We start from the raw sequence: 13,623 nt of genomic DNA on the forward strand, positions 1-13,623 counted from the left end.
CCAGAAGCAAAAAGTTGGATCAGAGAGAATATGAAAGCCCACTTGTTTTGATACTTGAAGGAATCACAATTTCTTTCTTTTTTAAAAAACACTTTCATTGTCTTTTTTTCTAATGTAATTTATTTATTATTTTTTAAAATTGTTGACCACATCTCCATTCTCCATCTTACTTGTTAAGATTTCTTACACAATATATATCTTTTGATCCCTTCCTGTAGCTACCAAAAATTCTCTATCATGCTAAAACACAATCTCAATGTACATGGATTTTATTTCTCCTTTTTAATTCTTAGTGCAAGCCTTTTTTGAGGTTCTTTTGGAAGGAAAGCAGAGCTGGGAGGCCATGTTCTGGTTCATAATAATGTCTGGTTTATCATTATTATCATTTAATGCCTCTAAGAATGTTCCTACTGTCATCAAGTCTTTGTGAAGAAAGTCCATCAGGTTTCACACAAAATAGGGGATATTCTTGAGGATGCAGGGGTTTCACGCTCAGTCCCTAAAAGTCCTCAAAGCATGAAGGAAGTATTTTACTAAAAGTGTGCAGAATATTTCAGACAGAGATTAGTCCAACAAGAGATGGAACACAGTAAAAGGGAAATATAGATGCAAAAATACCTATCAGGTCAGGTAGACCTGTTCTCGTAGAGGATCTAGATTCTAGAAAAGCTGGCTCAGATTGACTTTAACCTGTGTCACTAACTAATAGAACCCAGGCAGGATCTCAATGATTACAGTGAGAATCCACACCTGACTATGAATAGATTATTCCAATATTTCAGCTGAAAAAATAGAGAGAGAAATAAAGCAGTGTGACTTTTGTAAGCAGTGCTAGCTTTCTTGGCTAGTCTAAAATGTCTCTACCCGCCTTTTCCCCAAAAAGGACAATTCTGCCTTCTAATAGAATTCCTGACGAGGCAGATCGTTTTATTAGATAGATGTTCTATTAACATTTTGCTTTCCTTCATTTCGTACCATTTTCCATTTTATTCCTTTGTATCATGGTTGAAAAAATATATATGATTCTTATCTCTTCCTCAGGTTTTTCTTTTTTCCATTGTGACATCTGTGCATTAATCACTGTGGAGCCAAGCTGCAGGGACCTGATTCTTTCAATGGGAAGAAAGCATGCTGCGTGGAAAGCAAGCCAGCCTGTAGGTCAGATGCCTGGACGCTGGCCCGGAGTCTGCCCTTCTCTGACGAGTGTCCCAGGACAAGTCACTTCTCTAGTTCCAGCACAATTAGGATTTTACCCAAAGATCTCTAAGGGGTCACTTTCATCTCATATATTCTCTATATGTCTAATCTTCTTTTGTATACATAAGAACAGTAGCATGGTAGCTAAATCTTTTCTTCTTATTTTGCAACTGTCTATTAAGTATAGTGTGTGTGTGTGTGTGTGTGTGTGTGTGTGTGGCAGTGGCAAAGGAAGGGGTGGAGAATAAGGAGAGAAATGGACTAATTAACCTTGGTAGGCAATGAAAAAGCATAATAAGCTGTAAACATAACTTGTGTTAAAGAAGATATGCAGGTATTTAAATACCTCTGTTAGAGAAAATATGTAAGCATTCATCATGGTTACAAAATAGCATTCTCAGAAATGCCATTACCTCCCTCCCCCAGGACTCTGCAGGCTCTGACCGGCGATGAGACATCCATGAAAACCCTGGTGCTTTTATAAAGCAGGACAAGGCTTTGAAGCTTCAGCTTTAAATCGCCCAGCATCTCCCAGCTGTAATGAGGACAGCATTTCCCTAGTCAAAACATCCTGGCTCTATTTATAGGCATTCACTTCTCTGAATAATAAACAGAAATAGCAGGCTATTCTTCTATCATTTTCCTTCAACTGCACCACTATTCAACACAATGCTGAAAATAAAAAATAAAAAAAATTCCAGAGCCACGATACATAACAGTGGGTTTAGTTAATTACCTTAGAGAAGACACCGTCCAATGTATATTTGAATAGTCAAAGTCTTGCAAGAATATTTGATTGACTTTTGTTTACCTGGGGTTTCCAATATCTCCCTCGCTATTTCATGGAGGGGAAAAGGTTCCAATCCTTTAAATGATTCCAGAAATACCCAGTCTCCCGAGTTGAAGGAAGGCTGTATTCATCTGCTAGATAAACTCCCTTAGCTGATGTTGCTTTAAATAAGGAAGGCAGACAATACAGCATCCACAGAGACAGCCTCAATTCACTTCTATTCTTTTTCCAATGTAAGTCTGTATTAGGTTATTTAATGGACCACATTATTATATTCAGTAGGTACAGAATCTATACCCCCACATGGCTGGTGCTTAATTTCATCCTGCCAGTCTGTTTTAACTAAGACGTTTTCTCCTGTGCATATAATCTTCATTATCATAGAAGCTATTTTTAATTTATAATTAACATAGTCTTCTTCTCATTATGGCCTTGATCGATTTAGACCCTCCAGACACGTCTTATCTGGCGCGATGATAGCTGGTGTCCTGCAGTTCTCTGAATGTGCAGTAGGTGTCTATCTTAGCCTTTCCTTCACCCTTCCTCCTCTTGTCCCTGACACTGTGATATAGTGCATAATTCCAAAATGGCAGCTTTTTGAAAATTCACCTTGATTATCAGACATTAAAAGTGACTCATCCCGCAGTGACTGTCTGGCAGAAGGGATGGGATCAGACAGCAAGACAATGAGGGGACTGGGCGCATTAGCGCACTAGATTACAGAGCCCATCAAAAATACCTTTGTTCTGTCAAAGATCTGATCATTTACTGGTTGTGTGCTGCAGAGGAGAAAGAATGAGAAGGAAAAATCCATGAAACAAACAAACAAAATCCATCCAAGAATTTAAATCCTCCTTAGATCGCTTTATTCTAAGAATGAAGAGAAGTGTCTGATCAACCATCTCAAGAGGAGGAAAAATGGGGGTTGTGCTTCTGAAAAGGGAATCTATAGAACCCTTTCTTTCGGTGGCTATCCAATTTTCTACACTAGCTCTGTCCTTTGGGGTTATGGTAAGAGAGAAATGAGCAAGTATCAGGGTTTGGTCTTGTCTATGGCTGCCCTCAGCCTGATTTACAGCAGAACACTTAGAAGACAAAAGATTTCACAATTAGAACATTCATTTTCATTAGAAGCAAAGCTTCTGATTTCTATCATATATAATGCTAACCAAGACATGTGTGATGGGTAAAAGAGGAAAATATGTGTAAGGGCTATTTTTGATAAATACTTTATAAGCATTTAAAGTGGCACATGTAAAAAGGCAGCAGGAATCTTTGAAAAGATAGAGCATGTGAATTCTTGCACCGAGCATGTGTGTGCTTGTGTGCAAAAGGGAGGAGGGAGCTGGAGAGGGGGAGCCGAGAGCTGAGGGTGTTCATATTGAGCCCTGTGTGGGTGCAGAGCTGGGTGGGATGTGTGCTGAGTTGTCACTTGACTGCAAAGCCTGGCCGGCTTGTCTGATTCTCCAAGGAGACAAAATACCCAAATGGGAGGTTGGTGGCTGGCTTTCTTCTTCTCCTCTTTCTTTTTATCATTTTCATCATTTGCTTATGAACTCAGAGGAGCAGTTTATCAGTCCTGGAAAATGCCCCAAAGGGGCCCAGATCAAAGGCAGGCTTTGAATTGTATACTTAGGTGGATCTTTCTGCCAAATACATTAATGAGATTAAAACACAAATTCCATAAACAATTATTTTCCATCTGTTTAGCAATAATATTAGTGATTCTATGCACCATTGACAACACCCCTTTAAAAAAATGTACCAAATGAGCCCAAATGCTCTTCTGCACATGGATGCTGTAGCATTTGGGGAGGATTTGGAAGGTCTTATCTGACATCAGCACCGGAGAGTGGCTACTGTCACCATGCAGGCAATCTTTTGATAATAGTGGTTGTATTTTAACTGACTGTCATTTAGCAGATGGAGTCATTAAAACAACTCATTGCATCCCACCAATTGTGCCCTATGCTTGGAGGTTTTTCATTTCTCTCCCCCACGTCCATATTTATTTGTCCTGTCAGGAACAGAAAACATATCCCTCTTTTAACCCCTCTTAATTACCCCTAAAGGACTTCTTCCTTTCTTGATGAAGGAAGACAGAGCAGCAGGATAGTCTGACCACAGTGGCTCAGTAACAGCTACACATTCAGAGATCCATTCATATTTATTTGGATTCACAACACATACCCTGAGTAGAGAGAAAGAGAAATCTATAAGCTATAAAAATCCCTGCCTAAACCCAACCAAGAGATTAAAGGGGAGGGCAAAAGGGGAGGGCTCAGACCAATTTCCACACACCAGTACTCCTAGCACAGGGATGGATTCATGAAAGAGAGACCGGTGCGAGAGTTTTCATCGGTGGAATTTTAATGAGCCCTAAAGGTTAGGCTTCAACTTCGTTAACAAACAGCTCTAGAGATAATTTCCAATTTTCAGTGTTTATAGAATAGTGGTTCCTTTGTCCTAATCAAATTCTGAGACTGTTGGCAGCCTGTTTTGCATGTCCAGCTGATGCTGAAACACAAACCATCAGAAATTATTAAATGTGTGCTCAAGATCAAATGTGGAAGAACTAAAAAGAGGACGAAATTTTGCAAATTAAAACGATCGCATTGACCGCCTCTGATGAAATCAGTTCAGTCAAATGCAAAATACTTATTAAGAAGAAAACCTGCACAGATATTTTAGTTGTTAGAAGGGTAATGATTACCCTAATATTTAAATAGGGACAAAAAAGAGAGAGACTAAACAAAAAAGGAAAGCTTCATTCCCAGGAGGGAGAGACCAGAGTCTCTGCGCCATGTGGGTTTCAAAAGTGTAGGAAAGAATACAGAAGCCAAATTTACCAAAATTGACACTAGAGGATAGGTCTGTTTGCTGGAATGTCCCCTCTCTCCTCCCTTTAGCGCTGTTCCCCCTGCTTCCCTCCGTCTCCACTGAGCCCTTGCAAAATTGCCATAATTGTACCAGAAGGGGGAATGAGTAATCTTTTTAGGATTCCAGCCACATAAAATAAAAGCAAACAGTAGTCAGACAAAGGGTAGAGAAGCCAAGGATTTGGCTTTTCTGCAAACTGACTGTAGTGTTGGGTGGAAAGCCCACCACTTGCCCTGAAAGGCTGACCAATCTAATGGCATGGGGACCAACAGCAGGTGTTTGAGCTGTAAATGGTAGGAGGAATATTCTTAAGCTTATTTAATGCTATGCTAAGTTTTATTTCCTCCAATGGAAGAAATCCCCTCTCACTCTCCAGGCTTGCCACTTCTCTTCCTGAGTTGCAGAGGAATGAAAGGGATTAAAACAAAACAAAACAAAACAAAACAAATGAGTGGCCTGAGGTTCTCCCACAGCCAGGGTACAGGAGGTTAAGGAGGGAAAGGCCCAGCTGAGTGATGCTTTGGTCAGTTTTTGGAATGTCAAAGGGCACAAAGGGGCTGGCAGACCTGAGTTCCCATTCCTGATTTGCATCTTCCTCCTTACTCCCCATGTAACCGTGGCAGGGGCGGTCAGACCCTCTGAGTTATAGTTTTCTCCCAGGATAAAGGGAATTTTCTCCCAAGTAATGTTGGAACTGAGATGGATCATTTAGTCAATTTTCCTCATTTTACAGAGAGAAAGTAAATAGCAATAGCAGAGGTAATAATAATAATGAGAGCTAACAACTTCAAGCATTTAGTAGGTACCAGGCACTATTCTAAGCTCTTTACAGGTATTATCCTATTTTCTCAACAACCTCATTTGCTAGTAATATTTTTACTCCCATTTTATAGATAGGGAAACTGAGGTGTGGAGGGGTTCAATATCCAAGGTGATAAAGTTGGTAGATGGTAGAGCTGGGTTTCAAACCCAGATAGCTTGGCTCCAGAGGTAATACTCTAATAAGCAGCAGATTCCCCTTTTACCCTCTTTTGTTCAGCGTGCGCCCAATTTCAGGAAAGGGGCACACTGCCTGCATTAGTGCTACACATGGTACTGAAAGCATACACCCGGCAGAGACCTGTTCCCAGTACCATGGCAGTGGCTGACAATGGCCACTCTGTTTCTTTCTGGTTCCTGGTGGTCTCAAGGTTCCTTCAGCCAGATTTTCACAGGTGTGCTGCAGTCCTCCCAGGGTGCCCTGCTCTATATGGTACCCTTCCCAAAGTCCCTAGAACTTGCACACATTTTGTTAGCAATATGGATCACAACTGCTTCCCTGAGCAGAAATAAACTGCAGAAAGAGAGATGGTGACAGAACAAACTCTACCATTGCAATAGAGACACTCAACTCCAGATAGTGTGGTAGAGCTCATTGATAAGGACTGGTTGCAGAGTGGGACACTGATGCTCATTGGTGGAGAGAAGAGACCAGTTTGCCACATCAGCTTTCATTAGCTAATATCACCCAGCACCTGGGGAAATATATTAACAGTATGTGGTAATGGACTATTGCTCAAAGGACAGTAGCATAAATATCAGATTATTGCTATGTGGAGAAGTGTCAAATAGGCTTATGTATCCCTAAGCTCTAAGAAGTTGGATGGCCTGTAAGGACAGCTGGACAAGGCTGTTCAGGAAAACTCTCCTGTGTTTGCCTTGATCACACTCACAACACTTCTTAAACACTTCTGACACCAGATGTGTGGGTTTCCCACATCAAACAATTCTCCAATCCCAGCTGGGTGTCCTACAATTTAATTCAATTCTGACAGTAACCAGAGTTAGCAAAGACCCCACAGGTTAAGGGCTCATTCCCATAAGACTGCCCCCACTTCAGACATCAATCACAAGTAGTGTGTCCCCAGGTACCTGCAACTTCTGTTTGACTTGGCTACAAACTGAAGGTCCAGATGACCTCCTCCATGGATCCATCAGGGAAGCACATTTATGTAATAAAGAAGATAGATGTATAACCCGATGAAGAGACGTGATGAAGAAATGATAAAGAATATAGATGTATAACCAGATGAAGAGATGCATAGGGTGAGGTCTGGAAAGGTCCTGAACCTGGAGTTGCCATGTGCCACCCTCGTGGCACACAGAAGTGTTCACCAACCCAGAAGCAATACTTTTGTGTGTTTTCTGTTTTGTTTTTGTTTTTGTTTTATGGAGGCTTCATCACTGGTCATTAACTCAGTATCCAGCCCCAGAGGATGGGGATGATAGTTTCAAGCTTCTAATCAGAGCTTATTCTTTCTGGTGACCAGCCCACATCCTGAAATTGTCCAAAAGCCCACCAATTTGTGTCTCATTAGAACAAAAGATCCTCCTCTCACCCAGGAAATTCCAAGGGATTTAGGAGCTCTGTGCAGGAACTGGGGGAAGAGACCATCCTATTATTTTACAAAGGTGCATATGGTCCTTTCTGATCTGGCCTCCACCTGCCATTTCAGCCACTTATTTCATACCTCGATGTCCTCACACTGGCCATCCATTCTTCTTAAGGTAACCAAGTCCCTAACCCTCATTTATTACTCCCCCTTCTCCAGTTGTAAACACTGATCATCTTTCAAGATCCCCCAATGTTACTTTCTCTTCGAAGCTTCCTGATTTCTAGGCATTTTCTGACATACACATGGTTAAAGCACTCATCACACAGGATTATAATTAATTATTTATTTCTCTTTCTTCCCTTCCTAACTAGGGATCTTCTTGAGGACATATCTTGAAGATATATCCTCCTGAAACGATGACGCATTATAGAAATACGAAGAATTACTAACAAGAGAAAGATGTCCACTATCTGACACCCTCCTACTGTGCGGGAATGAGCTTACTCCTTTCACAGGCAGGATGCTCAGGCACAGAATGCAGGCCGATGACAATGCTAGCAGGAAGCAGCTTCTTCCTCCTCATTTACCTGCCTGATGAAGAGGTAGGCACACAATTTCCCCAAGGCAGAAAGAGTGCCCTTAACTAATGTCATTCAATAGCAGTGATTTGGTTAGCTGAATAAGCACAAAACCTAAAGAATGCAGAGACTTAAGAACTGTTTAATTTGTGGTACTAAGATATTTTATCAGGTGGCATGTAGTTAAGTACCCTTAAACACAATCACAGAGCATTTTGTTTGGTCATCCTCATCAGGGAGCGTTCGAAGAGCCAGGAGAGAAAAGAAGCCTCCTCAGGGATTTTTTCCTTACAGTACAATTTTTACAAAAAGCTGAGTGTACAACTTGCAAAATAATAAGCTTGGGTGATAACACAAGCTTCAGCTACAATTATCCCAAAGAACAAGTCTGCTGCTCAAGCTTCTAACTTATCCTTGTGACTACAGAGCAGTCCAAAATGTCACGTTAGAGTTAAAGTGACTGCAGCCAATTAGGTAATTTCCACCAAATTGGGTCCATTAATATTTGGACATTATCTTGAGGGAGAAATAGGACTCCCCAGGTGCAATGTGGCTTGTGAAATATTAGTTTTGGACCATCACAAATCAAGATCCAAGGGTATGTTAAATTATTCAGCATTCTTGACCTCATTATTAAGTGACTTCATATGGGTTTTTGCTCATATTCATATAATCTTCGGCTCCAAGGAGCTTCATTGTGTTTCCTTTCCACAGCCATTTCCCTATTTCAGCTTCTGCTCACCTTCTCCATTCTTTATGATTTAGAGATTTAGTGTATATCTCTTTTTATTTTTTCATCCTATTTAATTTTATAATTTAAAGGTCAAGGCATATGGTTTTGTTCGAGGAACACACAATAAGAACACTTGCTAATGCAACGACACATATCAGAAATATTACTATTAGTTAGAAATTTGGTTCCTATGCCTCTCTTTACTAGCACACAACCTCAGGTAATACAAAAATTTCCCAGCTTAACATCTTGCTTGTCCTACTGTGTATGGAACAGAGAGCTGTGATTTGTAACATATGGCTTTTTAACCGAGTCAGAACTTAACACCAAGTCTGCTTCTGGAAGTATTCTAAAATGATAGCAATAATATTATTTTTTAAAATAATGGGAGAAAGACAGAAAAACACCCCAGGAAGATCATGTACCAAAGATGTTTGTTGATTTCATTTTGTTCCAAAGATGTTTAGAACAATGGTTAGTTAATACTCACAGGTTAGTTAACACAACCAGTAAATGTATTGGATAGTTAAAACTTTCAATTGGTGCTCCTATAGGTTCTAGAGAACTTTAGCTAATGGCACAATTATCCTAAGAATATTACCAGCAGATACCATTGAAATTTACAAGTTAAAATGCATCATTGTGGCAAAGCAATGGAATGGATCTAGAATGTGAACATCACCATGTCACCGAACTAGTGAACACCTGCCCCCCGAAAAGCTCTTACAATGGTGTTCCTTATGAGATTAACAAAAGAAATTGGGGTAATATCAAGTACGGTTCTTCTTTTATATTGGTGTTTTTTTTTTAATAATGTTGCTCAGTATTCAAATCATAACAAATATTTTGAAAGCAGAGAGAGACACAGAACTCCATTTCACCACACCCCAACCGGATGGAACCAGAGCAGGTAAATTCACTTTAAAGTGTTCATCCTGATAAATCAACTTCTGATTCACTCCAGAGTGAAGCTGTCAGCCCTTAGGTGCCCACTGAAGTTGAGAATTTTTAGCCAACTAAACACAGACATTAAAATAATGTTTGAATTAGTTTAATCACAGTGGCCTAGATTCTCATGCTCCCCAGGACCCTGCTGCATCTCTTCCATGTGTGAGATGCATGGGAGGGCTGCACCGGGGCCAGGCTCACCGGAGTGCACGGCAGGAAGGAAAATTTAGGTCAATTACCTTTTGAAGTGTGATCCCTTTAATAGCTACTCAAGGTAGCATCTTGCTAACTGAGCTGTATATAATAAAAGTGACCTGTGCTGTTTCTTTAAATACTACTTTTGGTTAAAAGCCATCAAAGTATTACATTTGTGCAAGAAAAAAAAAAGATCAAGAGAAGTTTCAGCCATGTTCTTTCTGGAATCTACTAGGAAAGATTAGGTATTTGGTTTACCTTTCTGAAAGCCTGGGCTTGAAAGTAGGTATCTTCATTTCAGAAAGTAGGTGCCTCTCCTAGCTGGGCCTTTGCTTTCTCCATCTGTAAGTTGAGGAGACAAGTAGTTTAGATGTCACCTCCAGACCTTTGGTAAATATATTAAGAAAAATTAAAGAAATGAAGTAGATGAATGTATAGGGGTGGGTGGGATATGGAGGCAGACAGCATTGTCTATGGATCCATTCTCCAAAGTTAAAAAAAATGTATTTTGTGTGTAGGTGTGTGTTTTCATTAGATTTTTTGATTAAAAAAATATATTATTTCAGAGAGGAAGGGAGAGGGAGAGAGAGATAGAAATGTCAATGAGAGAAAGAACCATTGATTGGCTGCCTCTTGCATGCCCACACTGGGGATCAAGCCTGCAACCTGGGCATGTGCCCTGACCGGGAATCAAACCGTGACTTCCTAGTTCATAGGTTGAAGCTCAACCACTGAGTCACGCCAGCCAGGCTCATTAGCTCTTGAAGAAGATACAATTAAATAAATAAATTATGTGGTTAAAAATTAAAAAATATATACATATTTTAGTGAAGAAAAATCTGAAAGTGCCTTTTAATTAGTAAAATAATTTTATTGCTTTTACTATCATCATGGCAGGGCTTTAAAAAAAACAAATATATCCAAAGCAACATAATGAATATAGGGAACACCTTCTAAATATTTTTTAAAAAATGATGCAAAATTTCTAAACATTACTGAGAAAATTAATTGCTCTTACAGTTATAAAAATAATACACATTGATGGTAGAAAATTTGAAAGCTATGGAGACATATAAAGAAAATAAAAATTTCCATGAATTTTACTATTCAGAAATAACAACTTACTGAAATTCCTCCCAGTATATATGCATGCACACAAAAACATGTGTGTATACACACACACACACACACACACACACACACACACACACACACTGAAAAAAGTCCTGAGGAAAATAGGTAGCTGCACTTCATTCATTCATTCATTTAACTGGTTACAACTTTGTATCCACCTACTTTCCCTTATTATATATTGAGTCAGCCAAAAAATTTTGTTTTAATAAAGTGAAAAAAGTAAGTTTATTTCAGATCTACAAAGAACTATACCAGTGAAATGATAAGAACCTGTTTTCTGTCATTGCCTTTCTTTCATCAGGCTTATGGTTATTAGAAAGTTAAGATGGCTTTCAAAGATGAATTAGTTACATGTTGAATTTCAACAAATATCCAATGGTGAGAGCAAAGCACACAATCCATTAAGGCCTGTGACTGTTCATTATGAAATTTTGAATTTTTAACCATCTAGAAATGTAATCCAAGCTCAGATTTATTTTTCATCCCTCAAGACTGCAAATGGTAAATAGAGCACGGGCCTCGGTGATGACAAGAGGGCAGAGGAGGAAAGTGCCCTGTCCTTCCCCTGGGTCTATAGTCGCCATACTTGCCCAGCACCATGCCTCACCCACCAAGCTTGCTGATGGCTAGCAGAAGAGCTATCGCTCTCTTTCCTGGGAAACTAGAAGGATGGCAGATCTAGCCCTTTGCAATCCCACCCCTCCTGCCCCCCACCACACACACACACACCCCAGGTCATCTTCCCATAAACACGAGCCAAACAGTTGAAGGAAGGATTTGTTCCCCATGCATAGATGGGTGAAACGAGAGAAAATGGGGAGCAGAAGGAGAGATTTAGATTAAAAGTATTTTAATATATCTCTGGATGTGCATTTCGAGGCCATTGAGGAAAAAGCAAGGCTTTGGGATCATTAATCTTTCCTTTATTCGTCAACAAATACTTAATGAGATCCTATTATGTGCTAGGCACAAGTCTAGTTGCTGAGGTAGCATCAAAGAACAAAACAGACAAAAATCAAGAGAAGCCTCACTTAGAAGGTGACATTTGAGTCAAAAAGTGAGAAGGTTAGGAAACGAGTCATCTAGATATGAGAGGAGGGTGTTACAGGCTGAAGGAATAGCCAGTGTCAAGGCCCTACAGTGGGAGGAGGCCTGCAGGTTTGGAGAAGAGAGAGAGAGAGAGAGAGAGAGAGAGAGAGAGAGAGAGAGAGAAGAGATAATAAAAAATAAGATTCAAAATGTAAGGTGTGAGGAGTGTGAACGTATGACCTTTAGCATTATAAGGATTTTAGCTTTCTATTTTGGTTTGAATCCTTGTGCCACCATTTGTCAAGGTCACAGGTTGGTTGAGTGACTTTGAACTCATCCTTGTCTGTAAAATGGGAATCTTATTGACTGTGCACAGGTATTTTTAAGATTATAATGAAATACCACCTGGCCGGCATGGTTCAGTGGTTGAGCATCTACCAAGAGGTCACATTTCGGTTTCCGGTCAGGGCATAGGCCCAGATTTCGGGCTGGATCCCCAGTGGGGGGGCATGTACAAGACAGCCAATCAATGATTCTCTCTCATCATTGATGTTTCTGTCTCTCTCTCCCTCTCCATTTTTCTCTGAAATCAATAAAAATATATTTAAAAAATGAAATACCAAGTATAATGTCTGGCATGTGCTATGTTTGTAACAAATCTTGGTTCCTTTATTCCTCTGGGAATCTACATTTATTTTACAAATGTATACATAAACATAAAAGGGTGATGTAATTGACCAATAATTACCCAGAGGTAGGAATCCAGGTAGACTCTAACTTTGTAAATAAATAATAATTTCCCCTCTCACCCTCCAGAATAAGAAAAGCCACACTATTACCAACACAAACTAATGGTTTTGGAAGGTAGGTTGGGGATTCAAGTTGATCAAGGAACTAAATCTTGAATGTATCAGCCATTAGTGAGGACTGATATATACAGGTAAATCTCATTATTTCCCATTTTCATTGAGTGTCTCTTTCAAGGTTAGGAAAAAATGCTAGCTGTCCTTCTGAGGGACATCTGAACATTCAAACAATAGCAGATAAAATGGCTGGCTTGCAAACTTTTGAAAACACCACTGCCTGCAGGGTTTAAAGGGCCTCTCTGAGATATCAGTGTGCTCTGCGTTAACTTTTTTTAAATGATGGTGGCAGTTTTTCTCTTATGTGGTGGTATCATTAGAGCTTCACTGGAGTTCACAGAAATCATTTTCTGGCTAAGTTTCCACTCGAACTCAGTTGCTACAGAAGTGGAGCAACAGTGGGGAGGCAATTAGTTATCTAGTTATGATGACTTTACTTACTTAGTACATTTTTAGCAGAAGGGAAAGTGACAAAAACCTAAAATAATTCCATAGAAATATACAAGTGACTTTTTTTTACCCTCAGATCATTAGCACAGTGGACAGGATTTCAAAAAAGGCATCAACACCTATAACATCCTCTCCTGTTGTATTATTATTCAGTTGTCAAAAGTGAATAGGGCTACGAGGGATCACTTCACTAAAAGTTAGAGAGTTTAGTGTTAGAAGGCCTGAGACTATGGGAAGAACTGAAGATGGATTCCTCTTTGTAGGTCAATAGCAACTGCGCCTAAGTTATTGCCAAGACAATTAGCTGTATCACCTTTGGATATTCTGCTGGTCAAAGGCACTTTTAGGAGCTTTAAAAATTATTTGCCAAAGAACTCTCTAGGTCTAGGGGAACACTAGTCTCTGTTTGCTTTGTATGAACACTATCATACAAAGTTTGCTTTTAAGCACT

The sequence above is a fragment of the Eptesicus fuscus genome, chromosome 21 (genome assembly GCF_027574615.1).
Source record: "Eptesicus fuscus isolate TK198812 chromosome 21, DD_ASM_mEF_20220401, whole genome shotgun sequence".
Classification (NCBI taxonomy): Eukaryota; Metazoa; Chordata; class Mammalia; order Chiroptera; family Vespertilionidae; genus Eptesicus; species Eptesicus fuscus.